The following is a 17838-nucleotide window of genomic DNA, read 5'->3' as shown; positions in this document are numbered from 1 at the left end:
ATGAATTGAAGTCATTGCAAATGTACGAGGCTGTTTCTCGGTCTGAGAACTTTCTAGAGCCACATAACTCACCACGCACTATCGACCTGAGCTCTAGAACAGGTTTCAACATTTTTATTTTAGTTCGAACAAAGGTAACTATTGCAGGCTCTGTCTGTCTCTACGCACCACACTGTGTCACTCCGTCCAAGCTGTGTGTGTGTGTGTGTGTGTGTGTGTGAGTTTTTCTTGGAAATTTTATGGGAGACATGACTGATTTACATTCATGAGGTTTGCCTAATCACACATGTGAAGTTTTGGAAAGATCTGACTTTTTTAACCCTTCGAAACAGCCCCTATGACACCAATTTTTGCACTTCCGGTTGGCACAGGAAGCTGAACGTGAACGCATATCCTCATTGGGGTATGCTTTTACAGAATCCTGAGTTTTAAGTCTATACGTTAAGAACTGACTGATTTACACAGGGTTGAATTCTCTATTTTTATCAAACATCAGGTTGGGTATGGAAAAACACTTTTAGGGTGATTTTAACCACTTCCGGTTGCTTCAGGAAGCTTAGAATTGACACAGGTAGACCTCATAGTGGCCTGATGGATTGTCATCGAAGACAGGTGGTTCATAAGGCATTATTAAGGTATGTAGCTACCTGGACATAAATAATGGACATTATCGAACAACGTTATCAAGCATTTATATAGGATAAAGTAATCCTTCTCACCCCCCCCCCCTTAAAAGATTTAGCTGCACTATTGTAAAGTGGCTGCTCCACTGGATGTCATAAGGTGAATGCACCATTTTGTAAGTCGCTCTGGATAAGAGCGTCTGCTAAATGACTTAAATGTAAATGTAATTTATTGTGGAACTGCGATTCCTGGGAGTGCATTCTGATGAAAATCGTCAAAGGTAAGGGAGTATTTATTATGTGATTTCTGTTGACTCCAACATGGCGGATCATTTTATTTATTTTCTGAGCGACGTCTCAGATTATTGCATGGTTTTCTTTTCCGTAAAGTTTTTTGAAATCTGACACAGCGGTTGCATCCTCTTGGTGTTAGGGGGCAGTATTTTCATTTTTTGAAGAAAAAAAACGTTCCCATTTTAAACGGGATATTTTGTCAGGAAAAGATGCTAGAATATGCATATAATTGACAGCTTTGGATAGAAAACACTCTAACGTTTCCAAAACTGTAAAGATATTGTCTGTGAGTATAACAGAAATGATGTTGCAGGCGAAGAGTGAGAAAAATCCAATCCGGAAGTGCCCCAGGTTTTGAAAGCGCTGCGTTCCAATAACTCCCTATATAGCTGTGAATGTACCATCAACGAGCTTACACTTTCTACGTATTCCCCAAGGTGTCTACAGCATTGTGACGCATTTCTGTTGAAGAATAGCCGTATGGGGGCACATTGCGTAAGTGGTCACATGGCGGCTCCGAGAGAGATTCTCGCGTCAAGTGCAGAGGTAGCCATTACTCCAATTGGTCCAAGAGAAAAAGGAATTGTCCCGACGGATATATTATCGAATAGATATTAGAAAAACACCTTGAGGATGGATTCTAAACAACGTTTACCATGTTTCTGTCGATATTATGGAGCTAATTTGGAATATTTTTCGGCGTTGTGGTGACCGCAATTTCCGGGCGATTTCTCAGCCAAACGTGAAGAACAAACGGAGCTATTTCTCCTACAAAAATAATATTTTGGGAAAAAATGAACTGTCTACCTGGGAGTCTCGTGAGTGAAAACATCCGAAGTTCATCAAAGGTAAACGATTTAATTTTATTGCTTTTCTGATTTCCGTGACAAGTTTGCCTGCTGCTAGCAAGGAATAATGCTATGCTAGGCTATGATAAACTTACACAAATGCTTGTCTAGCGTTGGCTGTAAAGCATATTTTGAAAATCTGAGATGACAGGGTGATTAACAAAAGGCTAAGCTGTGTTCCAATATATTTCACTTGTGATTTTCATGAATAGGAAGATTTTCTAGGAAGATTTATGTCTGTTGCGTTATGATAATTAGTGTCAGATGATGATAACCGTCCTGTTCACGGGCTGGACGTCACTACAGGTTAAGGAGAGGTATATCTATATTGCCATGTCTAACAATTGTATTTATAATGAGTATTTCTGTAAAATGATGTGGCTCTCTGCAATATCACCGGATGTGTTTGCAACTAGTGAACGTAACGCGCCAATGTATGCTGAGATTTTTGTATATGAACTTTATCAAACAACACATACATGTATTGTGTAACATGAAGTCCTATGAGTGTCATCTGATGAGGATCAACAAAGCTTAGTAATTCATTTTATCTCTATTTGTGCTTTTTGTGCCTCCTCTCTTTGGCTGGAAAAATGGCTGAAATATTCTGTGAGTTGGTGGTGACCTAACACAATTGTTTGTGGTGCTTTCGCTGGAAAGCCTATTTGAAATCGGACACTGTAGTGGGATTAACAACAAGATTACCTTTAAAACGTTATAAAATAGATGTATGTTTGAGGAATTTTAATTATGAGATTTCTGTTGTTTTGAATTTGGCGCCCTGCACTTTCACTGGCTGTTGTCATATCATTCCCGTTAACGGGATTGCAGCCCTAACGTTGTTAAGATCAGAGCAAAAAAAACTAAATCAAAATAGGCTGTTATTCCCTTCAACTCTATCCTTTTTACATAATTTCTACAGCATGTCAACTGTGCAACTAAAATCTAGATACCTTTACTCCACACACAGAGACGCTTACAAAGCTCTCCCTCGCCCTCGATTTTACAAATCTGACCATAACTGTATCCTCCTGATTTGTACTTGCAAATAAAAACTCAAACAGGAAGTACCAGTGACGCACTCAATACGGAAGTGGTCCGATGAAGCGGATGCTAATATAGAGAACAGTTTCACTAATAAAAGAGATTACCAGATCAGTCACCGTCTTCATTAATAAGTGCATTGATGATGTCGGCCCCATAGTAACAATACATACACATCCCAAACAGAAGCCATGGATTACAGGCAACATCAGCACTGAGCTAAAGGCTAGAGCTGTCGCTTTCAAGGAGTGGGACATTAACTCTTACACCGATAAGAAATCCCGCAACACCATCCGACAAACCATCAAACAAGCAAAGGGTCAATACAGGACTAAGAACTAATCCTATTACACCGGCTCTGAAACTTGTCGTATGTGGCAGGGCTTGCAAACTATCACGGATTTCAAAGAAACCCAGCAACGAGCTACCCAGTGACAAAAGCCAACCAGATGTGCTAAATGCCTGGTATGCTTGCTTCGAGGCAAGCAACACTGAACCAATGCATGAGAGCACCAGCTGTTCTGGACGACTGTGTGATCACACTCTCTGAAGCTGATGTGAGTAAGACCTTTAAACAGGTTAACATTCACAAGGCCGCAGGACCAGATGGTTTACCGGGACGTGTACTCGGAGCATGCGCTGACCAGATGGCAAGTGTCTTCACTGACAATTTCAACATCTCCCTGACCCAGTCTGTAACACCTACATGTTTTAAGCAAACCACCATACTCCCTGTGCACAAGAACACTAAGGTAACCTGTCTAAATGACCATCGCCCCGTGGCACTCACATCTGTATCCATGAAATGCTCTGAAAGGCTGGCCATGGCTCACATCAACACCATCATCCCAGACACCCTGGACCCACTCCAATTCGCATACCGCCCCAACAGATCCACAGATGACACAATCTCCACACTACCCTTTCCTATTTGGACAACAGGAACATCTATGTGAGATTGATGTTCATTGACTACTCCTCAGCGTTCAACACCATAGTGCTCTCGAAGCTCATCACTAAGCTAAGGTCCCTGGGACTGAACACCTCCCTTTACAACTGGATGCTGGACTTCCTGATGGGCCACTCCAGGTGGTGAGGGCAGGCAACAACACCCCCGCCACGCTGACTCTCAACACATGGGAACCTTAAATGTGTGTGCTTAGTCCCCTTCTGCACTCCCTGTTCCCCCATGACTGCGTGGCCACACACGACACCTTTATTAACTTTTTAAGGCTAGGGGGCAGTATTCGGAAGCTTGGATGACTGAGGTGCCCAAAGTAAACTGCCTGTTACTCAGGCCCCCAGGCTAGGATATGCATATGCATGGTGTATTGGATAGAAAACACTGTAAAGTTTCTAAAACTGTTAAAATAATGTCTGTGAGTATAACCGAATTGATTTGGCAGGCGAAACCCAGAGGACAATCCATCTAGGATTTTTTGTTGTTGTTGAGATCATTGGACTTTTCAACGCTTTTCAATGGGAAAGTCTAATAATTAGGACCCAGATTGCAGTTCCTATGGCTACCACTAGATGTCAACAGTCTTTAGAAATAGTTTCATGCTTGTTTTTTGAAAAATTAAGAAGTATTCTTTCAAAGTATCCCTCAGAAGGACTAGTCTTTTGGCTCCTCGTTCTTCTTCTCGGGTATTGAACACTATATATTCCGTCTTAAATTTGATTGATTATTTACATATTAGGGTACCTGATGTTGGATTAGAAACCTCCATAGCATATAACAATTTGTCTGTGTATAACCAGACCTTCATGAAAATTTGCCATGCAGAATTCTTGAAGCACAACTGAAGGTGCTGTCATATCCTGCCAGCACGCCCACAAGCGAGCCACTCAGGCGGAGAATGTCGCGTGGATGAGGGCGAGGAACGAGATGGGAGTGACAACAATTTTCTTGTATTGACGCTTTGCTCGTTTGATGGTTTGTCGGAGGGCGTAGCGGATTTCTTATAAGCTTCCGGGTTAGAGTCCCGCTCCTTGAAAGTGGCAGCCCGATGCTGGCACTAAGACCGCACTCAACCAGCTGTATAAGCATACTAGAAAATGCTCATCCAGAAGTGATGAACCTAGTGGCCAGGGACTTTAATCCATGCAAATGTAAAGCTCAGTGTGGATATTTCCTGTAATCCATGGCTACTGGTTTGTGTATGTAGGTACAGTCACTGTGGGGACGATATAATTGATGTACTTATTGATGAAGCCGATGACTGAGGTGGTATACTCTTCAATTTCATCGTAAGAATCCCGGAAAATATTCCAGTCTGTGCTAGAATAACACTCCTAGCATAGTTTAGCATCTGCTTTCTGACCACTTTTTTTATTGAGTCATTGGTGCTTCCTGCTTTAATTGTTGCTTGTAAGCAGGAATCAGGAGGATATAATTATGGTCAGATTTGCCAAATGGAGTGCGAGGGAGAGCTTTGTACGCGTCTCTGTGTGTGGGGTAAAAGGTGGTATTGAGATTTTTTACTCTGGTTGCCCATGTGACATACTGCTAGAAATGAGCTAAAACAGATTTAAGTTTGCATGCATTAAAGTCCCTGGCCACTAGATTCATCACTTCTGGATGAGCATTTTCTAGTATGCTTATGGCCTTATACAGCTGGTTGAGTGCGGCCTTAGTGCCAGCATCGCTTTTTGGTGGTAAATAGACGGCTACAAATAATATAGATGAGAACTCTCTTGGTAGATAGTGTGATCTACAGCTTATCAAGAGGTATTGTACCTCAGGTTAGCAATACCTCGAGACTTCTTTAACAGTAGACATCGTGCCAACAGCAGTTATTGACAATAGACACACATCCCACCCCTTGTCTTACCAGACGTAGCTGCTCTGTCCTGCTGATGCACGGAGAAAGCAGCCAGCTCTATTTTATCAGTGTTGTTGTTCAGCCACGTCTAGTGGAACAATATATATATATTTTTTAAATGATGTACTGTTGGTAGTATTGTCGTAACTGTAGATCGTCCAGTTTGTTTTCAAATGATTACACGTTGGCTAATAATACGGAGGGTATTGGTGATTTACCTACTCATCAGCGAATTCTTACTTGGCAGTATATCCTTTGCGTTAATTAAAGAAAAAACATAGTCCTGTTCAAGGTGAGAAATTGCTATTCTGATGTCCAGAAGCTCTTTTCAGTCATAAGATATGGTAGCAGCATCATTATGTACAATATGAGTTACAAACAATGCAAAAAAGAACAAAATAGCACAGCACCATTGCATGTCTATCAGTATTATCTGAAGCATGTATGGCGGAGTCCAGGGATATGGCTTTTGATGTTTTATACCGTGACTTTCCAAGACTACTATGTGCCAGATGACGTAACGGCCGGCTCTGAAAAGGTCCTGGGGAAAGGTGGAGCAAGGGAGTGCGCAAGCAAATGTGTTGCAAAAGGAGGAGAGAGAGAAAACGATAAGTGTCGTTGGAGAAACATAATGTGCTAGTTCTGGAAGAGGATTCTCCCATACCTCCGAATGACTGTCATTTTCGCCTTCACGATTAACGTGAGTTCAATCGATGGAGCTAGCTACCAGCCAGAGTGATGGATAAGAATTGTTACCGACACCAGAGGAGAGATGTGAGTTGAAGTGATTTACTTATGTCCTGAAAGAAGAGGACATCTAAAGTTGTGGACTTTTCAGTTGTTTGACATTACACAGTAGTGCAAGGATAAGATGGGGCACTATGAATAATGCACATTTAGGCCTAATTAGCCATTCATAAGGAGAAGAATATTACCGTGACAACGTTGCAGGCTCCTTCTGTTATTTTTGTCCCTGCCAGCGCTCATACAGACTCCATGAACACAGTAACGGGTGTCGTTCTTTATTTATTTTAGTTTGTTATTGGGATATCTGATGTAAATGCTGTAAGACTGCTAGTTTGTATTGCTATGTTTTCATTGGTTATCTTCAAGCTAGGCTACACTTGCACATGAGGTAGGTTACAATAGGCTATTCTGAGAACTGTGAAATTGTGCCTGTTGTGTTGTTGACAATATATTGTCATTATTTTAAAGCAGAACTGTCTTTCATTATTACTGCCTTGGGGTAGGGGGCATAACCTGTCATAGTGCACTATTGTTGACCAGAGCCTGGTCAAAAGAAGTGTGCTAATTAGGGAACACAGACACTTGAGCTGTCCTGCTGTAGTCAGAGATTAGTGTGTGAATCCTCTAGCTACTCAGCTTCCGGATTGATGTGACATCAATCGCGCTTCAGGCTCTGCCATTTTCTCAGTGATGAGGCTCTGTCCCAAATGGCACCATATTCCCTATATAGTGCACTACTTTTGACAAGAGCCCTATAGGGCTATGGTCAAAAGTAGTGCACTAAATAGGGAATAATGTGCCATTTGAGACACATCTCTCTCATTGTACTCTACTACTTTGACTCACACACCTAAATGAACCAACAGAATGAACATCAGCCTGACATCAGCTTTCATTTTCTAATATGCCAACACATTCCAATACAGTGTAACAGTGGGTCCCTGGGTGACCATTAAAATAAATCATTCCTGGACTGAAGTGAGAGCCCTAAGTGTTCATGCCTCATCAAGAGCTCAATTTCTCTACTCGATTTACCCTGCCACCGCTGCCAAATGAAAGCACATTTCTCCTTTACACCCTAGCTAGTACAGAATATTACATTTAACTTTGTAGCTCTCCTTTGTACTGCCCATGTGCAGTGATGGACGGCAGAATATAGTGAATTTGGAAAGTATTCAGACCCCGGCACATTTTTCCACATTTTGTTACGTTACAGCCTTATTCTAAAATGCATTAAAGACAAAACCTTTGCAACCCAATACCCAATATTGACAAAGCAAAAATAGGTTTTTAGAATTATTTACAAATATATATACAAATAAACTTAAATGTCACATTTACATTTTAAAGTATACAGACCCTTTACTCAGTACTTTGTTGAAGCACCTTTGGCAGCGATTGCAGCCTCGTGTCATCTTGGGTATGACGCTACAAGCTTGGCACACCTGTATTTGGGGAGTTTCTCCCGTTCTTCTCTGTAGCTCCTCTCAAGCACTCAGGTTGGATGGGGAGCGTCATTGCACAGCAATTTTCAGGTCTCTGGCCCCCCAATGGTGGAACAAACTCCCTCACGACGCCAGGACAGCGGAGTCAATCACCACCTTCCGGAGACACCTGAAACCCCACCTCTTTCAGGAATACCTAGGATAGGATAAAGTAATCCTTCTCACCCCCCCCCCCCCTTAAAAGATTTAGATGCACTATTGTAAAGTGGCTGTTCCACTGGATGTCTTAAGGTGAACGCACCAATTTGTAAGTCGCTCTGGATAAGAGCGTCTGCTAAATGACTTAAATGTAAATGTAAATGTAATAATGTTTACATGCTGCTTTACTCATCTCATATGTACAGTTGAAATCAGAAGTTTCCATACACCTTAGCCAAATATATTTAAACTCAGTTTTTCACAATTTCGGAAATGTAATCCTGGTATAAATTCCAGGATCCCCACTTTATTTTAAGAATGTGAAATGTCAGAATAATAGCAGAAAGAATGATTTATTTCAGCTTTTATTTCTTTCATCACATTCCCAGTGGGTCAGAAATGTACATACACTCAATTAGTATTCGGTAGCATTGCTATCCATGCCTCCTGACAGAGCTGGAGTAACTGAGTCAGGTTTGTAAGCCTCCTGCTTGCACACACTTTTTCAGTTCTGCCCACTCATTTTCTATGGGATTGAGGTCAGGGCTTTGTGATGGCCACTCCAATACCTTCACATTGTTGTCCTTAACTTTTTATGGCTCCAGGGGCAGTATTGAGTAGCTTGGATGAAAGGTGCCCATATCAAACGGCCTGCTCCTCAGTCATAGTTGCTAATATTTGCATGTTTTTAGTATTGGATAAAAAACACTCCGAAGTTTCTAAAACTGTTTGAATTATGTCTGTGAGTATAACAGAACTCATATACCAGGCAAAAACCTGAGAAATTCCACTTTCTGTTTTTTTCTGGAGGTGGCAGATTTTCAACCAAGGTCTCATTGAAATTACAGTGAGATATGGATGAGTTTTCACTTCCTACGCCTTCCACTAGATGTCAGCAGTCAGTGGAACTTTGTCTGATGACTCTAATGTGAAGGGGGGTTGATTGACACAGGAAATAGTCACCACAGCCTTGAGTGGACCATGCTTTCACAGATGAAGGACCTGCGTTCCATCGCTCATCTGAAGTCATTCTAATTCTCACCTAATTCTCACGGTTGACAACTCCATTGTGTCCTCCTCCCAGAGCGCTAAGAACCTTGGCGTGATCCTGGACAACACCCTGTCGTTCTCAACTAACATCAAGGCGGTGGCCCGTTCTTGTAGGTTCATGCTCTACAACATCCGCAGAGTACGACCCTGCCTCACACAGGAAGCAGCGCAGGTCCTAATCCAGGCACTTGTCATCTCCCGTCTGGATTACTGCAACTCGCTGTTGGCTGGGCTCCCTGCCTGTGCCATTAAACCCCTACAACTCATCCAGAACGCCGCAGCCCGTCTGGTGTTCAACCTTCCCAAGTTCTCTCACGTCAACCCGCTCCTCCGCTCTCTCCACTGGCTTCCAGTTGAAGCTCGCATCCGCTACAAGACCATGGTGCTTGCCTACGGAGCTGTGAGGGGAACGGCACCTCAGTACCTCCAGGCTCTGATCAGGCCCTACACCCAAACAAGGGCACTGCGTTCATCCACCTCTGGCCTGCTCGCCTCCCTACCACTGAGGAAGTACAGTTCCCGCGCAGCCCAGTCAAAACTGTTCGCTGCTCTGGCCCCCCAATGGTGGAACAAACTCCCTCACGACGCCAGGACAGCGGAGTCAATCACCACCTTCCGGAGACACCTGAAACCCCACCTCTTTCAGGAATACCTAGGATAGGATAAAGTAATCCTTCTCACCCCCCTTAAAAGATTTAGATGCACTATTGTAAAGTGGCTGTTCCACTGGATGTCTTAAGGTGAACGCACCAATTTGTAAGTCGCTCTGGATAAGAGCGTCTGCTAAATGACTTAAATGTAAAATGTTCTCAGGTTGGAATGTTATTCAAGATATATGTAAACAACATTCTAAAGATTGAGTACATTGTTTGACATGTTTCTACTGACTGTTACAGAACTTTTGGACATTTCGTCACGTTAAAGTGGACGCACTTTGTGACTTTGGAATTGTTTACCAAACGCGCTATCCAAAGTAGCTAATTGGACATAAATAACGGACATTTTCGAACAAATCAAGCATTTATTGTGGACCTGGGATTTCTAGGACTGCATTCTGGTGAAGTTCATCAAAGGTAAGGAAACATAAATCATGTATTTTCTGGTTTCTGTTGACTCCAACATAGAGGCCAATTTGGCTACTGTTCTGAGTACCGTCTCAGATTATTGCATGGGTTGCTTTTTTAAATCTGACACAGCGGTTGCATTAAGGAGAGGTGTATATATATAATTCCATGTGTATAACTTGTATTATCATCTACATTTATGATGAGTATTTCTGTTGAAACGATGTGGCTATGCAAAATCACTTGATGTTTTTGGAACTAGTGAATCTAAATAGCCAATGTAAACTCAGATTTTTTTTATATAAATATGAACTTTATCAAACAAAACATGCATGTATTGTGTAACATGAAGTCCTATGAGTGTCATCTGATGAAGATAATTCAAGGGTAGTTTTTAATTTTATCTTTATTCATGCTTTTTGTGAATGCTATATTTTGCTGGAAAATGGCTGTGCTTATTGTGGAGACCTAACATAATCGTTTCTAGTGCTTTCGCTGAAAAGCCTATTTGAAATCGGACACTTTGGTGGGATCAACAACGAGAATAGCTTTAAAATGATATCAGACACATGTATGTTTTAGGAATTGTAATTATGAGATTTCTGTGGTTTGAATTTGGCGCCCTCTATTTTCACTGGTAGTTGTCATATCGATCCCGATATCGGGATTGCAGCCATAACAGGTTAATAAGCCATTTTGCCACAACTTTGGAAGTATGCTTGGGGTCATTGTCCATTTGGAAGACCCATTAACTTCATGACTGATGTCTTGAGATGTTGCTTCAATATATCCACATAATTTTCCCGTCCTCATGATGCCATCTATTTTGTGAAGTGCACCAGTTCCTCCTGTAGCAAAGCACCCCCACAACATGATGCTGCCACCCCGTGCTTCACGGTTGGGATAGTGTAATTTTCCTCCAAACATAACAATGGTCATTATGGCCCAACAGTTCTATTTTTGTTTCTTCAGACCAGAGGACATTTCTCCGAAAAGTACGATCTTTGTCCCCAAGTTTTGGAGCAGTGGCTTCTTCCTTGCTGAGCGGCCTTTTAGGTTATGTCGATATAGGACTCGTTTTAATGTGGCTATAGATATAGATTATTTTGTACCTGTCTACTCCAGCATCTTCACAAGGTCCTTTGCTGTTGTTCTGGGATTGCTTTGCACATTTCGCTTCAAATTACGTTTATCTCTAGGAGACAGAATGCGTTTCCTTCCGGAGCCGTATGACGGCTGCGTGTTCTCATGGTGTTTTTACTTGCTTTCTATTGTTTGTACAGATCAATGTCGTACCTTCGGGCATTTGGAAATTCCTTCCAAGGATGAGGTCTTGGCTGATTTCTATAAATTGTCCCATGATGTCAAGCAAAGAGGCACTGAGTTTGAAGGTAGGCCTTGAAATACATTCAAAGGTACACCCCCAATTGACTCAAATTATGTCAATTAGCCTATCAGAAGCTTCTCAAGCCATTACATAATTTTCTGTGCATTTAAACATCTTGGAAAATTCCAGTCTACTTAGTGTATATAAACCTCTGACCCACTGGAATTGTGATACAGTGAAAATAATCTGTCTGTAAATAATTGTTGGAAAAATTACTTGTCATGCACAAAGTAGATGTCCTAACCGACTTGTCAAAACTATAGTTCGTTAACCAGAAATTTGTGGAGTGGTTGAAAAACTAGTTTTAATGACTCTAACCTAAGTGTATGTAAACTTCCGACTTCAACTGTATATGGGGCCCTGATCAAAATTAGTGCACTTTGTAGGTAATAAGTTGCCTTTTGGAACTGAGTGCTGCCCTGTCCAAGCTCTCGTTTACTGTACATGAACAGGAAATTACTTAGCAGCCCCTGACCTCTGACCTCTGTGATCTGTTTCACCAGGGCCAGCTGGCTGGGGAACAGGGATGATGATGCCACGCTCACCGTGGGTGTTTCCTGGGTAATTGGTTCACTTTTTCTGAGGTCGAAACTCCATGGTCCACACTATAGGAGCTGGACTGAACAGCACTGCTACAAATAACTGTTTGGTCTCATATTGAGGAGCCCCATTTAAACGCAGAGAAATATAATGTTGTTTATTTGTAAAGGATGTATGCATTAGTAAATGTATATGCATTAGTATTTCAAAGCTTTCATGTTTTCCACCTCTCCCAAATCTATCTCCTACAATTATTGACTTGATTTCGCACATTTATAGGTATTATAGCAACTGTACTTCCATATATATTCCATGAAGTTCAAGCTTGTGTGTTATTGCCTCATACTGTCTCAGGAGTGATGATACACCTTTTTAAACAAGCACATTGAGTGAAGCCCATAAATAAAGGAATGACAGGTGAATAATAAAGGAATGAGTGAAGACATAAAGGAAGTAATGCTTTGTCTAGTAGTGCTCTACTGTCGTGTCTGCATTAAACATAAGTTATTCGATGTACACAGTACTTTAAATGTTGAATCTATAGTTCCTGCACATTGTTATATTTCTTTAACATTAATCTCCCAATAGGATCAACAGCAACTATAGAACTATTGTGCGTACCAGGTCCCTGTGATGTATCACCCCTGTTGAAAAGCACATAAATGGGTTATCATACCATGATAAGACTCCTGTCCTCATCTCTCTTCTCCCTGCTATGCCTGTGTCTACCAAGTTCATAAATAATCATTATATTGATAATACAATCTATCTATTTTCTTTATTCAGAAATTGTCATCGGGATGGTTTATGTTCCCATGGCTCCAAGGGAGGAAGTGGATGGAGGTTCAGGCTGTCTCTGGCAATCTCATTTGCAGGGGGCCTGATGTATAGCATATACAGTGCCTTCAGAAAATATGAACACCCCTTTACTTTTTCCACATTTTGTTGTGTTGCAAAGTAGGATTATAATGGATTTAATTTTTATTTTTGTCAACAATCTACAACAAACAATCTATAATTTCAAAGTGGAAGACAAATTCTAGATTTGTAAAACATTTATGAAAAATAAAACACAAATATATCTTGATTTAGATAAGTATTCAACCCCCAGAGCCAATGCATGTTAGAATCACCTTCGGCATCAATTACAACTGTGAGTCTTTCTGGGTAAGTCTCTAAGAGCTTTGCACACCTGGATTTTACAATATTTTACAATTCTTCAAACTCTGTCAAGTTGGTTGTTGATCATAGCTAGACAGACATTTTCAAGACTTGCCGTAGATTTTCAAGCCGATTTAAGTCAAAACTGTAACTAGGCCACTCAGGAACAATTACATGCCATCTTGGTAAAAAACTCTAGTGTATATTTGGCCTTGTGTTTTAGGTTATTTTCCTGCTAAATGGTGAATTTGTCTCCCAGTATCTGTTTGAAAGCAGGTGGTCCGCTGATTTTGCCTGTGCTTAGATCTTTTAATAAAACAAATCCCTTGTCGATGACAAGCACACCTAACAGCCATCGCCATACTTGAAAATACATTGCCCTGTAGCACTCACTTCTGTCATCATGAAGTGCTTTGAGAGACTAGTCAAGGATAATATGACCTTTACCCTACCTGTCACCCTAGACCCACTTCAATTTGCTTATCTCTCCAATAGGACCACAAACGATGCAATTGCCATCACACTGCACATTGCCCTATCCCATCTGGACAAGAGGAATACCTATGTAAGAACGCTGTTCATTGACTACAGCTCAGCATTCAACACCATAGTACCCTCCAAACTCATTATTAAGCTTGAGACCCTGGATCTCGACCCTGGCCTGTGCAACTGGGTCCTGGACTTCCTGGTTGTGAGGGAAGAAAATAACATCTCCACTCCGCTGATCCTCAACACTGGGGCCCCACAATGGTGTGTTCGCAGCCCCTTCCTGAACTCCCTGTACACTCACGTGGCCATGCACGCCTCCAACTCAATCATCAAGTTTGCAGACGACACAATAGCGGTAGGCTTGATTACCAACAACGGCGAGACAGCCTACAGGGAGGAGGTGAGGGCATTTTAAATTCAGGCTGTAATATAAATCAAGTGTGGAAAAAGTCAAGGGATGTGAATACATTCTGAAGGCAATGTATGCTGTAGGATTTTATAGGTGGACGCTGAGCCACTGCAACAAGATGTAAAGTGTTTTAAGACTATGTTTCAAATGGCATCATATGGGCCCTAATCAAAAGTAGTGCACTATATAGGGAATAGGTGACATTTTGGACGGGCCCTATGGTGTACTGCAGAACAAACCCTTTGTCTTCTTACCCTTATGGACTAGGGAGTGCCCTCTTTTGAAGGATCATGAAAAACAGTGACTGCACAGTGGCACTCATTATCATGGTTATTCGAGACAGATATATATTTATTTTTTATTTTACCTCATTTCGCAAACACTGTATCCTCACTAATAGATCCAATACTTGCAATAGATCATGTATTTTGAAAATATAGTTGACACTAATCATTTACGACCTGAATCAAATCATTACAATATAAGTAATTACACTCTGTGTTTTGTCAAAGGGTTAATGCTGTTCATCGTTGACATTTTTCCAACCACTGTTATTATATGAGTGCAGTAGCAGAGTACGTATCTCCGATCCTCATTTGAATACGAGGTGGTAGAACACACTATGCATAGCAATGCAATTTCAGGCAATTAGTATGTGTATCATGCAGATGTCTATTGAAGTATATGCCTGTACCCACTCAATTATTACCTCGTTATTATCAAACACTCCTCGTAGGGATTCGTAGCAGCCGGTACCTTTTCTGACATTTCTCCTGAAGTCTTATCTCCATTTCTAAACATGCCATGGTATGGGGAAGCACACTACCAGGGTTGCATCCCAAGTGGTAACCTATTCTCTACAGTGCTCTGGTCAAACCCCAATAGGCTATGGTCAAATGTAGTACATTGTATGGAATAGGGTGACATTTTGGACCGCAACCCATAATTATCATCACTAACACATTTTCCCAACATCCCATTAAAACGATCCTGCAACAAAGAGAATACGAAATGAGCTATTCTGGAAATCTGATTATGTGTGGGAGTGAATACCCAAGAGTTTATAAACTTCGAGACTGAAAATAATATTTACAAAATATGCCATGGAGAAGTTTGTTTGCACAAAAATATGAATATGAATCTTTACCTGTAGTATGTGTGTCTGACTTGAAGTAGTATTACCAAACCTGGAAGATCTCATCAGGTTTATTTACTGACGGGATTAAACCCTGGTACCCTGCCTGTGTCTGTGTTCCAAATTCCCCAAATAGTGCACTACTTTTGACCAGAGCCCTTTGGATTCTACCCTATGGGCTCTGATCAAAAGTAGTGCACTATATAGGGAATAGAGTGCCATTTGGGACACAGGTGTGTAAATGCCTGCCAGGCTGCTGCCAACCGATGAGTCACCCCCTATCATCTGTCTAGACCGTACTGCTTGCTTACATCACCCCCTATTAGACACACAGAGGCACACTGTACCGGACTGGGAGGCTAATTCTGCTCTGCTCTGCCAGACAGAGCGACAGAGAGGCTCCTTAAAGTGTATCTGCTCATCTGTAATAATGTGATGTTATTGTGAAAACATAGGCTTCAACCGACTCACAAAACATGACAGCCCTAGATCTGATTAAAATGCTCCATCAACATTGAGAATACTGTTCATACGCATATTACCATGTTGTCAGAGAAACAATATATTTTTCAGATTCCTATCATGTTGTTAGAGTGAGATCTAGATCCCTCACTTGCAAATATGGCCCTTGTCGCTAATCAGGGACTGAATTAGACCTGGGATACCAGGTGTGTGCAATTAATTATCAGGTAGAACAGAAAACCAGCAATACTCTGGACCTCATAGGGTAAGATGTTAATACACATGTTCTAGAGGATGTAACATTACAGCTGACTCCCTGCAATAACAAGTGTTGCGTAATATCAAATGAATCTTCTTGATTCAATAACAAACGCCTTTAATGGTTGATGAACAACTATTACTAAATAAAGAATAAACAAATCCTCCTTATGTAACATGTTTGTTTTAATATTGGGAAGGAATGCTGTTTGATCCAAAAAATGCCTACATTCTTTGAGTTAATTCAAGGGCCCCTGCCTAAAGGGATCCTCTCTCTCTCGCTCTGTCGCTCTCTCTGTGTGTGTGTGATCCAATGCCCAGAAAATATAATTAATCATAGGCTGTTTGAGGTTTGAATCCTACGCAACCTGCCTACACATAGTTTGAATTACAAAAGCAACACTGCTACCGGAGTAGGTCAAAGCGGTGTTATGGAAAACCTTGGTAGGGTATGAGTGGAATAGGCATTGTGGTGTCCTCATCAGACGAGGAGGAATCGGACCAAAGCGCAGCGTGGTAAGTGTTCATGACTTTTATTAAACAGAACACTGAAACAAAAATGACAAAGGGAATAAACGAATCCGAAACAGTCCTGTCAGGTGCAAAACACTAAACAGAAAACAACTACCCACCAAGCATAGGTGGGGAAAAGCTACCTAAGTATGGTTCCCAATCAGAGACAATGATAGACAGCTGTCCCTGAGTGAGAACCATACCCGGCCAAAACAAAGAAATACAAAACATAGAAAAGGGAACATAGAATGCCCACCCAAATCACACCCTGACCAAACCAAAATAGAGACATAAAAAGCTCTCTAAGGTCAGGGCGTGACACATTGTGGTGCTCATGTGAATTTCCTTTCTTTTTCGGCTTCCGACCAATGCCTATTCTCACTTAAAACATAGGTTTTATGTTTTGTATTCTGCAACCTTGTTTTACGACATACAACATTTATCTGTGGTAATATCTCATCAATAAAACATGGCACAAATAAAATGCTTCTGATTGACCATTCTGAAAATATGTGTTGACAGAGAGCTGCATATATTTGTGTCTGAATTACCTCATTATGTTTCCATTTCTCTCATATGCACAGACTGGATGCATCCAAAATGGCATTGTGTTCCCTTTGTAGTGCAGTACTTTTGAACAGTGCCATATGGGCCCTGGTCAAAAGTAGTACACTCTAAAGGGAATAGAATGCCATTTGGGATACGCTCCTAAATGCCAAGGCCATTTCCCCACACATGCTAATCATATCATATGTGACAGTCAATTGAATGCTACCGGCCGTTTCAGATGGTAGCTAGGCCAGCATGTTCTTACATTGGAGCGACAAATGAAAAATAACCCACTGAGAATACCGATAAATTGACACAGAAATGTATTGCCATCATTTACATATCTGTATGTTCACAAATGGGGACGGTCATCACTGTATGTTGCTGAAAGTAGGAGCCTTTTTAACAGCTCCTTGTGATAGCCGTTTCTAATTCTCTTGCTGAACCAATGGATCGCTGTACAGACACAAGAAATGCATAAAAACCTCTTGTGATGAGCATGCACAGAGCATGCGCAGACCAGCTGGCTGGAGTGTTTACGGACATATTCAATCTCTCCCTATCCCAGTCTGCTGTCCCCACTTTCTTCAGGATGTCCACCATTGTTCCTGTACCCAAGAAAGCAAAGGTAACTGAACTGAATGACCATTGCCCCGTAGCGCTCACTTCTGTCATCATGAAGTGCTTTGAGATGCTAGTTAAGGATTATATCACCTCTACCTTACCTGACACCCTAGACTCACTTCAATTTGCTTACCGCCCCAACAGATCCACAGACAATGCAATCGCCATCGCAC

General features: G+C 41.4%; 1 long non-coding RNA gene across 1 annotated transcript in view; it reads left to right on the top strand.

Moving 5' to 3' along the window:
- Window positions 1-12749, top strand: part of LOC115140523 (uncharacterized) — a 29238-nt gene extending 16489 nt beyond the window's left edge. The window contains exons 2-3 of the long non-coding RNA XR_003865246.2: window positions 11422-11529; window positions 12029-12749. This is a non-coding gene — a long non-coding RNA (uncharacterized LOC115140523). The remainder of the gene's footprint in view (window positions 1-11421; window positions 11530-12028) is intronic.
- The last annotated feature ends 5089 nt before the right edge of the window (window positions 12750-17838 follow it).

Source organism: Oncorhynchus nerka, linkage group LG13, assembly GCF_034236695.1.
Source record: "Oncorhynchus nerka isolate Pitt River linkage group LG13, Oner_Uvic_2.0, whole genome shotgun sequence".
Lineage (NCBI taxonomy): Eukaryota > Metazoa > Chordata > Actinopteri > Salmoniformes > Salmonidae > Oncorhynchus > Oncorhynchus nerka.
Note: the sequence above shows the minus strand (reverse complement) of the source record. Positions and strands in the feature narration are given on the sequence as shown.